Below are 20,333 nucleotides of genomic sequence, written 5' to 3'. Positions count from 1 at the left end.
CTAGGAAATCACAATGACAACGGCCTGGAGAAAAAGTTAAAAGTGGGGGGAGGGGAGCGCAAAAGAACAAAATAATCACCAACACCAACTGAAAATCAGGATCTTCAACCCCAGTTGTAACAACAAATTCAACTAAGACATAATACAAAAAGAGAGGGAAAGAAATAAAAAGACGATACTGCTGCCCAAGCCTTACCCATGACTAATTAACTCAAATTTCTGGGGTGGGATCTGAACATTGGATATTTCAAAGCTCTGTGTCAGTCCACTGTGGGACCAGAGTAGAGGAACTCCCAACCCAGTGCATTCTAAGCCAAGTGGGCACAACAGGGAGGGTTAGAGCAAAAGCAGAGGTGATGGTTGGGATGGAGGAAAAACCAGATGCGTCCCTCTTGCTGGTCTTCCCAAGGAGATGTATTTGTCCATGGAGGTATTTGCAGGGAACCCGTTCTCTGAGCAAAACTGGTGACAGCCAACGGCCCATGCAGCTCAGGGACAGGAATGAAGCAGTGAAGGAAGCTCCTCATGAACATGGCCCCCAAACCAGTCTCCATCCTCTCCGGATCTGGGAACAGACCAACTCTATTCAGATTTTCTCTGGACTCATGGGCGCCTTAAAGGACAAGCTTCTAGCAGCTTGTTCATCATCACCCCCTCTCCATTCAGAGGATTCCTAATGCTCCACACTCCCTGGATGGGCAAGGCCCAATTTGTCCCCTACCTTAATGGGGCAGGAAGGTTCCCACCCTGGAAAAGCAAGGGGAGACAGAGCTGGGCCCAAGGGAGAGTGAGCAGAAGAACCATCCCGAGCTGAAGGGTTCAGGGCAGAAGGGTAAGTCAGATGCTAACTGATTTCTGTGGCTTCAAGAGCACCTTGCCCTCAAGTAACAAGCAGGAGGGCCCCACATCCAACACAAATGACCTAACAGAATTTTAAAGCAATAGAAATTTCAAGCCACTGTACAGGAAACTCCCTACAGAGGGCCTACACAGTCCTCTCTTTCTTGAGCTCCACTCAGTCACTTTTAGTAGCAAAAATCTTTCTTCTAAAACCTGATGACAGGTAAATCAACTTCCTGTCATTTGGAGTTCAAAGTTAGCTGGAAAAATGGACCTTCATCACAAGCTGGACTCACCTAGATAGCCTTACAGGGACCAACCATAAATGGACAGCAAAGCACTCCAGCAGAGAGCAAAGGAAGTGGACCCAAGAAGCACATTCAACCATACGTACATAAACATGGTCTGATTAATTTAGAGCCACAGTAAAAAAAACATCCTAAAATGTTCTGTGGTAGCCCTTCACTATCCATCTTCATTAGCTAACCACTCATCCAGTGTCCCCACAACCCCTAATGTTGCACCAAGAAGGGACAGTGACTAATGTGGTAGACCATACCCTGGCGTCTTCCCATTGCTCCTTTGCCTCCCTACTTGTAACCAGCCAAGTGCCCCCCCCCCACCGCCAAAGTAGAGGCTATAATTCCCAGGCTCCCTCAAAGCTGGGTAAGCTCCATGCACTAGAACTGATAGGACTTGAAGGGATGTGTCAACTTCAGGGCCACCTTGTTTAGGAGACCGCCACCTAAACCACTGGCTGAGACATGGGGACAAGGGGAGCCACCTGGCCAGGGGAGGAAGAAGGCCACACCTCCCTTAGCCAGGACTACTCTGGCCTCTGAATTGTGATCTTAGGACCACTGTTCTCGGGTATCCTTGTCACAGGAGACCAATCTAGCCTGATTAATTCCAGCAAGAAACAGAGAACCCATTTTCTAGCCCTGACTCAAATATTTAATTTGTTTGGGTCAAGCAACTTAACCTCCCCCTTCCACAGTTTCCTCTGTTATAAACTGGGGACAAACGTACCTGCTCAATCTTACTAATAACAAGGAGCAAATGTAGTATCAAAGTACAGATGCTGTGGCAAGTTATTTGAGACAGCCTCTGTGAATGAGTAGGATTCATATTTTAACTGCAATGCACACACTTGTGAAAAATACTGCCCCCGAATGAAACTAGGTTCGAGTTCTACCTGAATACTACTGTTTCTGATCAGCTAAAATGCCAGTTCAGCATGGGGATGAAGCAGAAATATTTTAAATATATCAAAGGCTTACAAATGGGATTTATATGCACAGACATTAACATGCCCATTAAAACTGGTAACCACGATAAACCTTAAGCCAACTCACCCAAAAAAGGACTCAAACAAAATCAGAAATGAGAGAGAAGAAATAACAACTGACACCAAAGAAATATAAAGGACAGTAGGGGAATGTTATTTTAAAAAGTATATGCCAAAAGAACGGGACAACCTAGAAGAAATGGATAAATTCTTAGAAACAATTTCCCAAAACTGAATCAGGAGGAAATAGAAAATTGGAATAGACTGATTATTAGCAATAAAATGGAATCAGTAATGAAAAAACTCCAAACAAACAAAGTCCAGGGCCAAACAGCTTCACAGATGAGTTCTACCAAACATTTAAAGAATAGTTAGTACCTATTCTTCTCAAAATACTCCAAAACACAGAAGGAAAACTTGCAAATTCATTCCGTGAGGCCAGATAATCCTGATATCAGACAGCCATGCTACAAAAAAAAGAGAACTACGGGCTAATATTTCTGATGAACCCAGACACAAAAATCCTCAACAAAATATTAGCAAACCTGGGGCACCTGGGTGGCCCAGTCAGTTAAGCGTCTGGCTTCGGCTCAGGTCATGATCCCAGTGTCCTGGGATGGAGCCCCATATGGGCTTCCTCTCAGCAGGGAGCCTGCTTCTCCCTTTCCAGCTCCCCTGTGCTTATGTTCCCTCTCCCGCTATAGCTCTGTCATAAATAAATAAAAATCCTTAAAAAAAAAAAAAATTAGCAAACTTGATCCAACTATACATTTAAAAAAATCTTCCACCACAACCAAGTGGGATTTATTCCTGGGATGCAAGAGCAATTCAACATTCACAAAATCAACATGACATATCACATCAACAAGAGAAAGGATTAAAGCCATATGATAATTTCAACAGATGCAGAAAAGGCATTTGACAAAATACAACATCCATTCATGACAAAAACCCTTAAAGTAGGTTTAGAAGGAACACACATCAACATAATAAAGGGCATATATGAAAAACTACAGCTAACATCATACTCAATAGGGAAAAATTGGGAGATTTCCTCTAAAATCGGGAATAAGACAGGGTTGTCCAATCTCACCACTTTTATTCAACATAGTAGTAGAAGTCCTAGCCACAGTAATCAGACAAGAAATAAAAGGCATCCAAACTGGGAAAGAAGTAAAATTTTCACTATTTGCAGAGGGCATTATACTATATACAGAAAACCCTTAAAGACTCCTACAAAACACCACTAGAACTCATAAATTAGTTCAGGAAGGTCACAGGATACAAAATCAGTATACAGAAATCTGCTACATTTCCATACAGTAACAATGAAGCAGCAAAAAGAGAAAATAACAATCTCATATGCAATTGTACCAAAAGTAAAATTCCTAGGAATAAACTTAACCAAGGAGGTAAAAAACCTGCACTCTAAAAACTATCAGACACAGACAAAGGAAAGTGAAGATGACACAAAAAAATGGAAGGACATTCCACGCTCATGGATTGGCAGAACAAATATTGTTAAAATGTTCATATTACCCAAAGCAATCCACAAATTTAATGCAATCCCTATCAAAATACCAACAGCATTTTTCACGGAACAAAAACCAACAATCCTAAAATTTGTGTGGAACCACAAAGGACCTTGAATAGTCAAAGCAATCCTGAAAAAGAACAAAACTGGAGATATCACAATCTGAGATATCAAGATACACTACAAAGTTGTAGTGATCGAAAAGAGTAGGATACTAGCACACAATAGACACACAAACCAACAGAACAGAATACAGAATCCAGAAAAACCCATATGGTCAATCTTCAACAAAGCAAGCAAGAGTAGGCAATGAGAAAAAGACAGTGTCTTCAACAAATGGTGTTGGGAAAACTAGACAGCTATAGTCAAAACGAATGAAACTGGACCACTTTCTTATACCAAACACAAAGATAAATTCAAAATGGATTAGGACCTAAATGTAAGACCTAAAACCATAAAAATCCTAAAAGAAAGCATAGGCAGTAATTTCTCTCATGTTGGCCATAGCAACATTTTTCTAGAAATGTCTCTGAAGGGTAACAAATGCAAAAAAAAAAAAAAAAAAAGCTTCCATCCAGGAAAGGAAATAATCAACAACAAAGAAAGAAAGAAAACATACTTTCTCCCATCCAGGAAAGAAAATAATCAACAACAAAGAAAGATAACATACTCAATGGGAACAAGACAATCTTCTCAATGGGAGATGATACTTGCAAGTGACATATCCGATAAGGGGTTAATATCCAAGATATAGATCGACAACTCAACACCAAAAATCCAAAGAATCCAATTAAAAATGGGCAGACTACATGAACAGACATTTCTCCAAAGACAACATACAGAGGGACAACAGACACATGAAAAGATGCTCAATATCATTCATCAGAGAAATGCAAAATCAAAACCACAAGGTAACAGGTCATACCTGTCAGAGTGGCTAAAATCAACACACAAGAAACAACAAGTGCTGGAAAAGATGTTGGGGGAAAAAGGAACCCTCATGCACTATTGGTGGGAATGCAAACTGGAATAACCACTGTGGCAAACAGTATGGAGTTTCTTTAAAAAAAAATTTTTTTTAATAGAATTAGCATGTGATCTAGTAATTTCACTAGTGGGTATTTACCCAAAGAATACAAAAACAGCAATTTGAAAAGACACATGCAGCCTTATGTTTACTTGCAGCATTATTTAATTCCAAGATATGGAAGCAAACCAAGTGTCCACTGACAGATGAATAGATTTAAAAAAAAAAAAAAAAAAAAGAGGTGACTTTATATAGATAGATACATACACACACACAGGAATATTAGCCATAAAAAACGAATGAGCTCTTGCCACTGCAACAACAGGGGTGGGTCTAGAAGGTATGCTAAGTGAAGTAAGTCAGAGAAAGAAAATACTGGTATCATTTCACTCGAATGTGGAATTTAAGAAACAAAACAAACGAACAAATCTGGGGAGGGTGGTGGGGGAGACAAACCAAGAAAGAAACTCTTAACTACAGGGAATTGATGGTCACCGGAGGGGAGGTGGGCAGAGGGATGGGGGCAAGAGTACACTTACCATGAAAAGCACTCAGGAATATCATTGTTGAATCGCTACATTGTACACCTGAAACTAATGTAACATTGTATGTTAACTATACTGGAATTAAAAATTTAAAATAAGGGACGCCTGGGTGGCTCAGTTGAATAAGCCGCTGCCTTCGGCTCAGGTCATGATCCCAGGGTCCTGGGATCGAGTCCCGCATCGGGTTCCTTGCTCAGTGGGGAGCCTGCTTCTCTCTCTGCCTGCCGCTCTGCCTGCTTGTGTTCTCCCGCGTGCTCTCTCTCTCTCCGACAAATAAATAAATAAATAAAATCTTAAAAAAAATTTTTTTAAATAAAAACGTGTGACCAGGAGAGACAAGGGAGGTAGCTCCGTGTGATGTCAAGACAGCCAAACATGCTTCCGATCACATCTCACCAGGTAAGTGCAGTGTGTTCCTGAGCAGGGAGGCAGGATCCAGACCTCTCTGAGGCTTCTCTCAGGCATGGCCACTTATGGCACCTTAGGGAGATCCTAGAAATGGCTATGGCTTGTTAAGTTGCTTTATGATAAACAGAAAAAGACTTGTTCTTCTTCCAAGCTGACCCATCTTCATGGTCTTGGAGGTTGGAGAGCGGCTACATTTCAGTGAACTCAGCCTTCTCTTGCCCCTAAATCATCAGCTGTTGTGCTCAAACTACCTTACAACCTCAGGGCCCTGTCCCAAACTTAAAGCACCTAAGACACTATTATCAATAATGCAGTTGTATCTGATACTTCCTGGGCTTCCTAATTCTGGAGAGAAACCACTACCTGTCAATAAATCAGCCAGAATTCCTTCTCTGCAAACTGAGATATTTTTCTATTCCAAATAACAAGCTAAGTGAATTCTCTATCCCATATCCCTTCCATGGACTAAATAAATGAGTGAAAGAAAGACAACAACAGTAACAAAAACAAAACAAAACAAAACAAAAAACACCAAGAAAACTGCAAGCAGCAAGCATTACAGAGACAGGCTGGAGGTGAGGGCTTCTAGCCCAGTACTCCAAGCAACTGACAGCACCGAATGAAAGACTAGAAGACAACGGCCAAGCATCAAGGGATTTACAAGAACAATGATGCATCCTTCAATTACATTCTTTTGCTAAACTAATCTTCCAGTTTGTGTAATGTTGGAGTGAAATCCATATTACAACTCCCAGAAAACAAAGCCAACAGACACCCTAGAATTTGCTTAGAGGACCTCAACACTGACACTGTTGTTAACTGGCAAGGGCCCCTTTGCCTTTAAAGGGACATTTAAATGTGTGCTGACGGATGTTAACTAGGTTTTCTGAGATGATAATTTCACTACATATCTCAAATCATATAGCACACCTGAGACTAATATATGTCAATATCTCAATTTTTTAAGGGCAGCAAAAGAGATCCTTATGGTTAGGAAACAGCCCTCTACCTTGACTACTATGGTAGATACATGAACCTGCACATGATAAAACTGCAGAGAAATATACCACACACACACACACACACACGCACACAATACTGGTGAAATCTGAATGAGCTTGGTGGACTGCATCAATATGAGTTTCCTGCTTGTGAGATCATGCTATAATTTTGCAAGATGTTGCCATTGGAAGAAGCTGGATGAAGGGTACACAGGAACTCTCCGTATATTTCTTACACCCGCAGTGCATCTATAATTACCTCAAAACAGAAGTTTAATTAAAATAGCGTTCATAGGGTCACCTGGACGGTACAGTCGCTTAAGCATCCAATTCTTAATTTTGACTCGAGTCACCCGCACAGAGTCTGCTTGAGACTCTCCTTCTCCCTCTGTCCTTCTGCCCCCTCATGCTCTAAATAAATAAAATCTTTCTAAAAACTTTTTAATAAAATAGCACTACTAATACACAAAGGGCAATACAGGCAGGTCACCTGGTAAGCACACCACGAAGGGAAAGACACAACACGACCTCCACCCTCTCTCCAGGAGCACACTACTCTCTCGCTCCCACCCCTCTTCAGGGCCTTCCAACAGGCTGCCCCCCCCCCCAAGACCCCCCCCCTACCTCTCCCAAACCCCCGCCAGAAACGGTCCGGCCCCTCTCCCCTCACTCAGCTAGCCTTCTCCATCCCTCCGGCTCGAGTGGCAGCATCACTTCTCCAGAGAGGCTTGCCCTCCTGCCCGCACAGTCCGCAAGTCAGCACTACCGCAGCACTACCGCAAGTCAGACATTTCTTTTTCCTGCAGTATTTATGTACTTATTTCCTGGCCAAACCAAGGAGTCAAGAATCATTGCTGTTTTGTTCCCATTTCATACCCAGCTTGGTGACGATCACCAAGCTCGGCGTGCATTCACTGAAGGAACTCAGGAGGGTGGAAGAGATGTGACCATCAAAATGACAGTGATGGGCGCTGGGCTGGAGACCAAGGCAAACAGCTCCAGGCTAAGCCCAGCATCTGCACTTTCCTAAATTCTACAGCTGAGTGAGATGTCCGATGCCCTATGGAGGGGAGTACTAACCTGCCTTTATCCTGGCAAAATAGCAGACTGAAATACCAAGTCAATCTACATATGAAAGAAGTCTGAAGAAAAACGTGCAGCAGTGCCCCAGTTTCTGATAAGCAATCTGTCCACAAAGCAACAGGCTTACAAAAGGTGCCCACGCTCTACTCTCTTGTTTATTTCCAGATACTCTGACTGTACCATAAATGATCATAATAAAACCTACCCAGGATATTAGTTTCAACAAGCACATCAGAAGGGGATTTTGAGTGAACAGGAATCCAAACCCACTAAGTTAGTTCAGTGGTTGCAACCATCTTACCCATAATCCTGTGCTCTCTAATAATGCAAATGTGGTCTCTGCAAAACACCAAGGTCCAAATTCCCTTCCTTCATAATGCGACAGAGTCCCAGACTGCTTTACCTCAAGTCTGTTAACACACCAGTCTTTTCCAATATAATTTTCTAGTCCCTACTAGAGACATCAAAGCTCTGGCCAGGCAACAAATCCAGAGACAGAAGCAACCCAGCCCTGTGTACGATCTCTCTAGATGGTAGTTACAGCATAAATAGGACAGGTTGATAATGAGAAACGGGGGAGGGGTCAGGTGGGAGAGGCAGGTCTATGAATTCAAAATGCCTTGTCACGGTCAGGACTCAAGGCCAGTTATTCATTACAGAGATTCCCCAACAATGACTCAAGCTGCATCTTCATAGCACTTTCCAATGTTACCCCTCCCTCAGCACAACCGATGATTACGTCCAGCCCTCACCTCACTACTAAATGGCCCCTTGCACCACGTCCTCCTCTCTGTATTTCTGGAACTGTTCCTCTCATAGACCTGTTCGCTCTGAGATGTTACCAAAACAGCTGCCAACTGCCTCAACAATTATTCCTTTTTTTTTTTTTTTAAGATTTTATTTATTTATGACAGATAGAGATAGTGAGAGAAGGAACACAAGCAGGAGGAGCTGGAAAGGGAGAAGCAGGGTTCCCGTGGAGCAGGGAGACTGATATGGGGCTTGATCCCAGGACACTGGGATCATGATGTGAGCTGAAGGCAGACGCTTAACTGAGCCACCCAGGCACCCCACAATTATTTTTAAGAAAGCATTTTAGCAGTGGCTGCACATCTCAAAGCACAAATGAGTTCTAGGAGTGTTTGGTTTTCAAAAGTCGCCTGCGGTTTACAAGAGTAGAGGCAGAGAAACGAGGCGCTGAGCTGCCTAAGACTTGCGGATCTCGGGACTCAAATCAGAGCTCTGCCGTGGGCCGCACTCTTCAGTCTTACAGAACAGACAGACAGTCCCGTCTTCAATTCCATCACAAGCCCATCACAGCCACAGCACTTTCTAAGGACAAGACCTCAGGCTGTTCTCAGTACCCAGGGGACAGAGTTTCCCAGCTCAACTGATGGCCCCACTCACAGAGGATTGGCCTAGAAGTGAGCACATGACCCAGAACAGCCCATGGAAAGACAGTTCAGCAGGGCCTTCCAGAGGTCAAGAGAGGCTCGAGCCCCTCTCAATGTTAACACTCCCAGTTACGTTAATAAAGAACTGACAGGATATTTTAATACCTACATTGAACAAATTAACATTTCTAACACCCAAACACTTATGACTAATTATGCTCTTCATGAGACAGTTACAAGATTTATAAAACATATTAATTCACAGTGCACTACAGGCAGAATATCTGTTAATGAGAAACAAATTTAAATTTGGATGATGAATGCCATCTTCTTTCAATCTTGCCAGTTCGTCTCTGGGACGGAATATATAAGCGCGGGTGCAGATAGTAAGGGACTTAACGTAAGGCCCACGCTCCATGGCCTTGCTGTCAACCCCTCCAGCAGCATCCCCAACACCACGCACACTATGCCCTGCTGGCCAACAACAGAGGACAAGAAAATTTAATTAGACGTTCTGCTTAACAAAGATGATGATAATTGGTGAGACCCCTAAGTCATTCCAGCTGCTTTAAAGAGGGAGACAGTGGTCACAAACTCCTGCTGGCGACGCTCCCAATCTAGATCTTGGATCCAGAACAACCTGTCGACACAGGACCTGTGAGGCCCAGCAAATGGGATGCAGTCTGCATCCTTAGATATCCCTCCAAGTCTCAGCTCCCCTGTCACCTGTAAACCAGAACCTATAACCCCTGCTACAATGTTTTCATGCCTCGGGACCAGGAGAGCCTAGTGTCAGGCTTTCCTGAAAATTCTTGAGAGCCTGCACCTGTGCAAAATTTACCCAAGCCTGAAAACCTCCAGGGGGTTAAACCGAATACAGTACTTTTCCACTTTGCTTAGCAAAATGCCCCCACCTTTCTGGTTTTCATGGCCCTTCCATTCTAACAGCTTTGCTTACAACCCCTCAGCTTCTCTCTTCACTAAGAAAATCCGGCATTTAGGGGCACCTGGGTGGCTCAGTGGGTTAAGCCACTGCCTCTGGCACAGGTCATGATCTCAGGGTCCTGGGATGGAGCCCTCCATCAGGCTCTCTGCTCAGCAGGGAGCCTGCTTCTTCCTCTCTCTCTCTGCCTGCCTCTCTACCTACTTGTGATCTCTGTCAAGTAAATAATCATCTTTAAAAAAAAAAGAAGAAGAAGAAGAAGAAAGTCCAGCATTTAATTCATTATTTCCAGATTCTCAGATGCAGAGATTTTTTAAGATTTTATTTATTTATTTGACAGAGATCACAAGCAGGCAGAGAGGCAGGCAGAGAGAGAGGTGGGGGGGGGGGGGGGGGAAGCAGGCTCCCCACTGAGCAGAGAGCCCGATGGAGGGCTCGATCCCAGGACCCTGAGATCATGACCTGAGCCCAAGGCAGAGGCTTAACCCACTGAGCCACCTAGGCACCCCAGATGCAGAGATTTCTTAACAGTGCTTTTAGGAAAAAGAAAAGCACTACATTAAATATACACATTGATCCTTTGATCCACCAGAATTCTAAGCATGTTTTGGAAAGTTAATGTCTTGGAGTGAAGATAATAAGGCAAATGCATCTATTTCAATTAGGAAGAAGTGATGGAATTAAGGCAGAAATGGCCAGACTTGGCTGACAGCAAGAGTCCTAGGAAACATATAGGGCATTTTTGACAATTACAGTGGGGTAAGAAGTAGAATGAGAACCAAAAGGAAGTAAGACACAGATGTGGAACTCACTTCAGACAATACACACACACAATGTCTAGAGAAGGTTACCAATTTCCCAGAGCTCTGCATTAGAACCTTATCCAAACACTAGGTAGATTTGTAAGGCTCTCTGGTTGTACTTTTCCCTCACAATGATTTCTTAGTTCATACTAACCCAACCCACTCAGCTCATGCTTCTCTTGCATTCCATCGAATCTGCATCCCTCCTCGGAACTGTGCCTCCACTTCTCTCTTAAATTAGAGCCCTCAGTGGGGAGGTGATGAGAAGAGGCCTCTCGTGAAGAATACTTCCAGGACCTGAGGCCAGCTCCCGAGAAACAACGCAGGTCTACACAGACTATCCCGAAGAGGAAGCCCAAAGCTCTGGGAGTTTGTTCTACCTTGAAGGAATTCTTCTGAGTATGGGTGACTTGGCATTTTAGAACCTACCAAGGTCAGAGGAGAGGCAATGTGAGGCCATCTTTACCTCAGGTCATTCTGACAAATGCTAATAAAGAAACCAGCTGGACCCCATGCCCAAAAGGCAGGAGGGAGGTCACAATGGATAGCAGCTTCTGCCCTCACGTGGTCTAGCTGCAGTCGAAGGGAAGTGGTGAAACCTTTCTGGGTCTCAGGCTCCTCTCAACCTTAAAGGGTTGACGAGATAGCCCCTACTGCCATTGCAAAAACACGCTTCTATAATTGTATGCAACGTGTCCTACACATCACCTCCCCAACAGCAATTACATCTAGCACCGTCCCAACAATAAATGGGATGAGATCATTTCTAGGCTGTAAAAAAAAACAAAATCTGGGTCCCTCTCTCCATAAAATGATTCATACTTTGATTTCCAAATTCTTAAAAACTAGATATGGAAGAGTACCATATCTTAAAAAAGCAGCACAAAAGAAAGGGTTTATGTCTCACTTTAAGAAGTACATTTGTGGGGCCCATTACTCAAAGAAGCAAATACCAAAATATATGAAGATACATATTGTAATAGCGATGTAGCGGGACAGATGGCAGAGGCCCTTGTGGTGAATCTAGCATAATGTATGAACTTGTCAAATCACTAAGTTGTACACCCGTAACTAATGTAACATTGTGCGTCAACAAGACTCAAAAAACTGTGCATACATATGAAGATACATAAAATGATTTAATCAGAGTTGGACTTTAAAGATCTCCTACCTGTAACATCAACCAGTCTGGCCCCTTTACAGATAAGAAAAATTAAGCACAGAGAGAGTAATAATTTGCCCAAGGACACCCAGCTAGTAAGAGGTAGGCCAAATACTCATACCCGCCAAGAATGATTTAATTATTCCAAAAAGGTATCCAAGGAGGTTAGCAAATTCTGGGATAAGCTCCTAGTCTTCGGAAGCTAATGTCAAAGAGGACAGCCAAGCCCTCCCACACAGCACTGCTCACTGCTCTCACACAAGCCGAAATGCCAGGCTGACCAGCGCAGGACACATCGGTCTTTGGCTCTCACATTCACTCATTTCCATCCCTGGCAAAGGTGGCACAAGCCCCACACCCCTTCCAAACCAGGCCGGCAGCTCCAAACGGTTACCACCTCAGATTCCGGGCCAGACTTCCCACCTCATTGCTGTTACTGTGCCACACACACTTGCCTCACCAAACCATGGGAAGCCAGTGCTGCCAGGGCCAGCCCACCAGCCAAGCAGCAGCAGCTGCCCCAAAGATATCACCCTGGGACCTCACTTCCTGTTCTGGCAATCGAGCCCACATCCGTGCCAGCCCAGGGTCTGGCCCATCGTTTTCCAAGCTTAGAGCTGGACAGGTCCCAGATAGCCAAGAAACCATCTGTTACGAAACCCTCCCTCCTCCAACTCCGCTTCGCGACAGACGGCAGGATCTGCCACCATCCCTGGTCACAGGAGCAGGAACTAGCAAGAGCCTCTGAACTGAGGCGTCCTCACAGAAGCCCCGGCCATGCTGACCCTTGTTCAGAAAGGGCGGAAGCCAACAATGTTAAACCAGACATCCTGAAATCAGCACGTCTCTTATTCTGACAGCCTTAACGATGGTTGAGGTCAGAAAAAGGCAGAGAAATACATTGAACTTTCTCAAGTCCTAGGATTTTGAACCATTTTTCCTTCTGAATGTCTATTTCCTAATAGACGCTTTTCAAAGCAAAGTCACCACTATTAAAGACAAGGTAAGAACAATTGCACTAATAACCTACAAATATCCTGAACTTGAAACAGCATAAACTTACTTTCCAATTAAGAGCAAAATCAGAGTAAGATCCAGCGCTCTGTGAAAGCCATTCCGATACTACTATATTTAAATTCCAAGTAAACCCCAAGCAGTGACATTTGCATAATAATAGTCCTAATAACTAACACTGATTGAGCATTCACTATGTGCCAGACTGCACTAGGATCTTTACACATCTGATCTCACTAAATTCCTCCAACACCTAAATTATCATCTCCCTTCCCCCACCTTCAGTAAAGGAGGCACATGGAGGGTAACTAACTTGCCTCCCATCACAGCAATAAAAACTGGCAGGGTTGCAGTTCAAAATCTGGGTCCATGGGACTCCAAGGCCAGTGTGTTTAACATGCTCCCACACTGCATCAGGGTCTTGGGTGTGTAGAAGCAAAAACTAAATAAAATGGCATCTGAGGAGTGCCTGGGTGGCTCAGTCGGTTATGCCGCCACCTCCGGCTCAGGTCATCATCCCAGGGTTCTGGGGCTGAGTCCCAAATCTAGCTCCTTGCTCAGTGGAGAGCCTGCCTCTCTTTCTGCCTCTGCCTGCCACTCTGCCTGCTTGTGCTCGCTCTCTCTGTCTCTCTCTTTCTCTCTCTCTCTGACAAATAAATAAATTCTTAAAAAAAAAAAAAAAGCATTTGAGGATATTGCTTCTCATCCCTCTGCATTTTAAGAGGTTCCATGTAAACGACTGGCCTGCAAATGTACAGGCAAGGAGGGGAAATTGGCACTCGTCTGTCAAGTCTGTAGCACAAATGTCAAGTAGCTACACGGAGCCCAAGGAGCAAGTGAACCGTGTGCCCGGCAAGGTTGTACGCGTGTCTGCCTCCTACTCAAAATTTTTCAAAGAAATGAGGAGCCGAGGAGATGGGAAGGAGACTCTCATTCTAAATTCTGCAAAGCATGATGAATAAATATGATCAGCCCCACACGGCTCAGACAAAGTCAGTCTGATAAAAATAAACAGATCCCGCTCTCGGGGCTCAGACCTAGTTTGAGGCAATATGGCTAAACGCACCAAGGTTGGAATCGTGGGCAAATACGGAACCCGTTATGGTGCCTCCCTCACGAAGATGGTGAAGAAGATTGAGATAAGCCAGCATGCCGAGTACACTTGCTCCTTCTGTGGCAAAACCAAGATGAAAAGATGAGCTGTGAGGATCTGGCATTGTTGCTCCTGCATGAAAACCCTCGGTGGTGGCGCCTGGACCTACAACACCACTTCTGCTTTCGCAGTTAAGTCTGCCATCAGAAGACTGAAGGAGCTGAAAGACCACTAGAAGCGCTGCCATTTGAAACATTGCTAGCCTATAATAAATGGGTTAATTTATGTAACAACAAAAATAAATAAATAAATAAACAAACAAACAAACTAGATCCCTTACTACCTTCCTGTCTTCACCCAACAGGCACCACAAGGCACGAACACACACACACACACACACATTATTAGTATTAGTCTGTTTAAGACTTAAATTTTTAATTCCGTTTATTCTCTCACGGGGAATTGACTCAGCAAACATTTGGCTTCACTTATACTTATGTTGCTATATTTTACCGCGGGCGTCAAGAGAGCTTTCTCATGGGTAGCGGCTCTCAGAGGTCTCCTCCGCCATCAACAGTCACAAGGCAGCCAGACTTATGGCCGAACAACGGAGATCACGAGGATGCAATAATACAGCTACGGACCCCTGAGCTTATGTAGTAGTGGCCACGTGCTTGGATCAGCTGCACAAGCTCAGGATGTTTCGGACATAAATGGATACCTTTCTTTGTTGTGCCTTTTCTAACTCTTCCCAGTCAACTTCCTCTCCTCATCTCACCAAGCACCTAGTATGTGCCAGTCACCGTATCAGATGCTGGGAATACCACGGCAAGCAAAGTAAGCTTATCATCTAGATGGAAAGGTGGAAATGAATCCAGTAACAACACAAGGGAGCGATTTCCAGGGAAGCACTCTTAAGAAGCACCCACTGAGAAGTATGTGGTAGTTTCTAAACACAGCCGCAAATTCTGGTATTCCTCCCACTGAGAGGTGAGACCTACGTTCTCCCCACCCCCGTGTGAATCTGGATGGCTGTGGCAGCGTCAACCATTAGACTGTGGGGTTGAAACAATGCTGTGGACTGTCAAAGCTAGGTCGTAAGAGGCCATTCAGTTTCTTGCTTCTTTTTATTCACCAGAATACCTACTCTTGGAGCCCCAAACTGTCCTGTAACAAGTCTGCCTATCCTGAGGCTGCCCTGCTGTGAGGACGTCTCAACCACGGATAGGAGCTCTGGTCAACAGAGCCAGCGGAGCCCGGTCTTTGCATCATCCCAGTCCAGGCACCAGACACAGCAGTGGCGACACTCCCAGGGGATTCCAGCCCGATGCAGTGGAGATCTTCCCTGCCAAGGCTCCAGACATCACAGAGGACAGACAGATCGTCTACACTGTATCTGAATTCCTGAGCCACAGAATCCAGGAGCGTGACAGATGGCTGTCGTTTAACACCACGAAGTTTCAAGTTTCGGAGTGCCCTGTCACACAGCAAGAGATGACCAAATGCAGGATAGTGTATAGAAGAGGTGGCTTTACACTGCAAGTCCCGCATGAAAGTAATATCGGAACAGAGGTCAGAAGGGTGAAAAGGCTTCCAAGAAACAGAAGGAAGGGGATGGCAAAAAAGGAAAAATAAAATAAAATAAAATAAAAGCAGCTCACAGGCACAGGCCCTGCGGTCAGAGGGAGCATGGCTGGCACAGAAGAAAGCCAGCAGCTGGCCAGGGCCCAGAGAAAGAGAAGAGGAAAAGGCTGAGGAGAGAGGCAAAGGCCAGATTACTCTCAGGGCTTTAGTCTCTTACTTGACAGCAAAATTTCCCTAAGGGTTTTTTGGTTTGGGGTTTTTTCTAATTGAGGTAAAATTCACATAACATAAAAGTTACTGTTATGGACCAAATTCTGTCCCTGAAAAATTCATATGAAGTCAAAAGCAGTACCTCAAAACGTGACCTCATTTGTAAAAAGGGTTGTAACAGATGTCCTTAGTTATGATAATGAAGGTGGGCCCTAATCCAACAGGACCATGTCCTTATAAAAACGGGAACTCTGGAGACACGTGTCCATAGGAAAAACATCACGGTAAAGATGACGGCAGAACTGGAGTGATCGGTCTATGATCACCAGCAATTCACCAGAAGCTAGGAGAAGCCTGGAACAGATTCTCCGTCCAGGTCCTCAGAGGGAAACCACTTTGCCCACACATTGATCTCAGACTTGTGGCCTCCAGAACCATGAGTGAGTTTCCCCATTTTACCTCACAGACTTTGTAGGACCTTGTTACAGCAGCCCTCAGGAAATAATACAGTCATCATGTTAAACTGTACAATTCAGTGATTTTTTTTTTTTTTTTTTTTTTTTTTAGTATCTTCAAAACAGAGTGTAATGATCACCCTGATCTAATTCTAAAACAAGACTCATAGATCAAATGGAAATCCTGCTCCCTTCTGCCCCCAGCTCTGGCAACCATTAACCTGCTATGAATCAGCCTATGTTGGACATCATATAAATGGAATATACAATATGTGGCCCTCTGTGCCTTGCTTCTTTTACTTTACATAATGTTTTCAAGGTTCATCCCTGTTATAGAATGTATATCAGTACTTCACTCCTCTATAGAAGAACAGCCATGTATATACATTGTACTGTATCTATACATCATTTTATTTACCCAGTCATCACTTGGACATTTTATTTCTATCATGAATATCATTGCTATGGAACATTCCTGGACACATTTTATAGGAACATCTGTTTTTGATTCTCTTGGGCATATACCTAGGAGTGGAACTGCTGGGTCGTATGTAACTCTAGGTATCATTTTTTGAGGGGCCTCCAAAGTGTCTTCCACAGCGGCTGTACCATTTCCATTCCCACCAGCAAGGTTTGAGGGATCCCTGCAAAGTTTTAAGCAGGTGGGGTAAATGTAAGTATTGTGCTTTTAAAATAATAGGAACCAGTTTCTGTGAAAGAACAAGAACTCATATGGGACTGGTGGGTTTGACGTGTGCTTTAAAACATTCGAGTGGAAACATCGGGTGGCAGAGGCTCTGGCTTGACACTCAGCAGCCACGGGCACGACTCGAGAGAGTACCAAGTGCCGAGAAAGAGAAGCTTGGCCTGAACCTTTCAGGAGCTCCCAAAATATGAACAGTAGAGTAGAGGATATGGAGTCTGCAAAAAGGAGGACCATACGTAGAATGTACCAAAATAATCAACTATTTGGGATAGTGATAAGGTAAGAAAGAGGAAGGTGAGAGAGCCAAGACAAGAGACTTAGCAAATTATAATAAGAAACAGAAATCTGTAAAGGGTCTAAATTCTGACACCTTAACAAAGAAGATAAGCGTCCCTTTACTTCTTTCTACGTTTTCTTTTTTTCTTTTCTGGAAGGGAGACACAGTAGGTAGTTCAGAGCAATACTTTTAGGCTCCTGGGTCTTATCTGTAAGAAGTTAAACTCCTCGACCTTGGTGAATAAATGCTTTTCAGTCTGGACATCAAACCTAACTAACTTAAAATAGACCTCGTGGAGGGAGCTGTGTGGAAAGAATCTGGTTATGTACTTAACAAGTTCCTATTGTTTCATCAAAGCGTCTGAAAGCCAGGGAAGACAGTTGGACACCACTTCAAAGTATCACTAAGAAATTAACAGTGATTAAAGCAAGGGAATAATCATTCCTCTATGCACCCTCCCTGCCGACAAGTAGGTATTTAATTACAGAGACAAATCAAAAGAGGAGAATCCTAAGAATAAACCTATAATAATATCTTCTGCCCCATTTCAAAATTATAGTTTAGATTATTTTGTTCCTCAAAAGCCATAGTTCCAGAGATTATAAAACTCTCTTTACACATCAATCAAGAGGGTAGCTAATCCTTTCAGGCCTCCACTGCAAGGAATTGAATTTTAACTTTGTAATTATGTGAGCAAAAGACTCGGGGTTAAATCAACACTGCCTTTAGTGGAGCACAGAAGGCCAGGCTCACCCAGGCCCAGCCCCCTCCTGGGGTACAGACCCACGTTCTTGGTTAGCCTACTCCTTTGGGGACCCACAATTTTAATACAAGATCAGGAAATGCAAAATTGAATTACAATGAATTACTTTATTTGAATATCACACACAGTCCCATATTCGCTCTATATTCACATTCTCTGAATGATTTGATTTTGCCAATTGATGGAAGAAGTGTCCTCCCAGAGTAAGTTTGGAAATTAGATCTTTAAGGTAAGTGTATGTCAGGCAGAAATCCAATTGACTCTAGGACCCTAAAAGATACCTTCTTTTGCTTTATATGAAAACTATGAAATTGGTTCCAGTTACATGACCAAATTCAATGCTATTGGAAAAATAAAATCATTGTGAGTACTCACTACAATCAGGCACATATGTTAGCATTTGTGCCTGGTATTTAACAAATGTTATTCCAAAGGCATTGTTATCCCAGTTTTAAGGACAAAGGTCCTGAGGTACAGAAACTCCCAAATCTTACCTCTAGTGAGACAGAACTGAAATACAATTCTTTTTCTTTTTCCCCTCAAACTGCAATGCTAGTAGTGCCTCTATCTACCTCATAGTACCTGAAGGCTACTATGCCTTTACACACCTGTGGGAATTTTTAGAACATTATTGCTAAGTACAGATGTAACCATTGTGTAACGATGAGAAAGTAAGAAATGAAAGACAGTGATCTCCCAGAAAAAAAAAAAGCTTCCCTTAATACTTACTTAATAAGTAACACTTTATTACTAAGTTCTGTAACACATTATCTGATTTACCTTAGTTTTTTGTTGTTGCAGAGGTATTAAATTTTTAGATATAGGGAGTAATAAAACAGCAAATGTTCTCAGATGCTACTTGCCACAGTAAATAAGAAAAAGTTCTCTTGAAGCCCCTGGTTCAAAGAATCAGTCTGATCACAGCACTTGGAGAAACTCTAAGAGCAGTAACTAATGCTAATTAGTACTTAATGGGGTAGAGCCACAAACATTAGCTTATTCATTAATTCTCACCACATGTTCCTGAAGCAAGTATGAGCATCCCTCTTTTATGGAGGAGAAGTTGGGGGAACCTAATGTTATATCATTGATGGCAACCGACTTCCAAAAAGCAATGGTCATAAATAAAAAAAGACAAATACCATATACTTAAGACTTTAAACTCTTTGTATAAACAGAGGCACAAATGGGCATATTTCTAGACATGACCAATAATTATACTCATCCCAGAACAACAACCATGGAAGATGTATAGTAATCCAGAAAGCAAATTATGGTTTGAAAGCACTGAAATGTAACAGTAATAATAAAAATAGGAGAGGGAGGGGAGAAAAAGCCAGTAACTGCTGAATCCTTACAATATGCCAGACCCCATTCTAAATACCTTGTGATCATTAATCCTCAACCCCCACAATGGGCTCGTGAAGTGGGTACTAGGACTTCCCTATGAGTTACACTGATAGTTCAGAGCAGGATTTGAAACTAGTGAGGCTCCAAAGTCCATGCTCTTGTCCACGACATCACACTTAAGGCACAACTCATCGTCACCTTCAACCCAACATTACCCATGCAAGACTGAACTTAATTCACCAAGGACAAGAGCCAAGTCCCTTAATGCTTCACACTTAGCCCTGTTTCCAGGACTCCTTCTGACATATGTCCCATGCGCCTCTGGTACAATATAATGTCAAGCTTGATCTAGTCCATTCCAGCTCTAAAATACCCATCTGTATCTAAAATACTCATTCAGATCTTTAATGGCTTCATCCAAACTACTCCTTGAAGCCAATTTCCTCTTGAATGCACTTAATAGCTTCATTGAGAATGAATCCTATTAGTACCATTTATTCATTCCTTCTGAAACCACGTGTTTAGAGGCAGGAAAATAGCATGTCAGTATTATGTTTATTTTACAAAATACAGTTCTCTTTAAAAAAACTGTTCTTCCCTAGCGAGATCTCTAGGCATTAAATCAGTTAGTTATAAGAGAAAATTTATACTACCACATAATTTTTGGAAGTTGAAATAATATGTTTATAAGAAATAAAGCAAGAAGAGTAGAAAACACTTCATGTCTAAGTATTTCTAAAGGGCTTTCCATAAACCAATTATTCACTCATTCCAAACTCACTTGTTATTGTATCAACCTGTGCTTCAAGGACAAACCCACCCCCCCCAACCTGCCCCTTGACCACCCCCTGCT

General features: G+C 43.1%; 1 protein-coding gene and 1 pseudogene across 1 annotated transcript in view; one reads left to right on the top strand and one right to left on the bottom strand.

Annotated features, from left to right (window-relative positions):
• Positions 1–20,333, bottom strand: part of TSPAN5 (tetraspanin 5) — a 177,472-nt gene that overhangs the window by 121,267 nt on the left and 35,872 nt on the right. The gene's annotated exons all lie outside the window — the stretch shown is intronic.
• Positions 14,095–14,370, top strand: LOC131818665 (large ribosomal subunit protein eL43-like; annotated as a pseudogene).

This window comes from Mustela lutreola, chromosome 1, assembly GCF_030435805.1.
Source record: "Mustela lutreola isolate mMusLut2 chromosome 1, mMusLut2.pri, whole genome shotgun sequence".
NCBI lineage: Eukaryota > Metazoa > Chordata > Mammalia > Carnivora > Mustelidae > Mustela > Mustela lutreola.
This window is presented reverse-complemented; position numbering and strand designations above follow the sequence as displayed.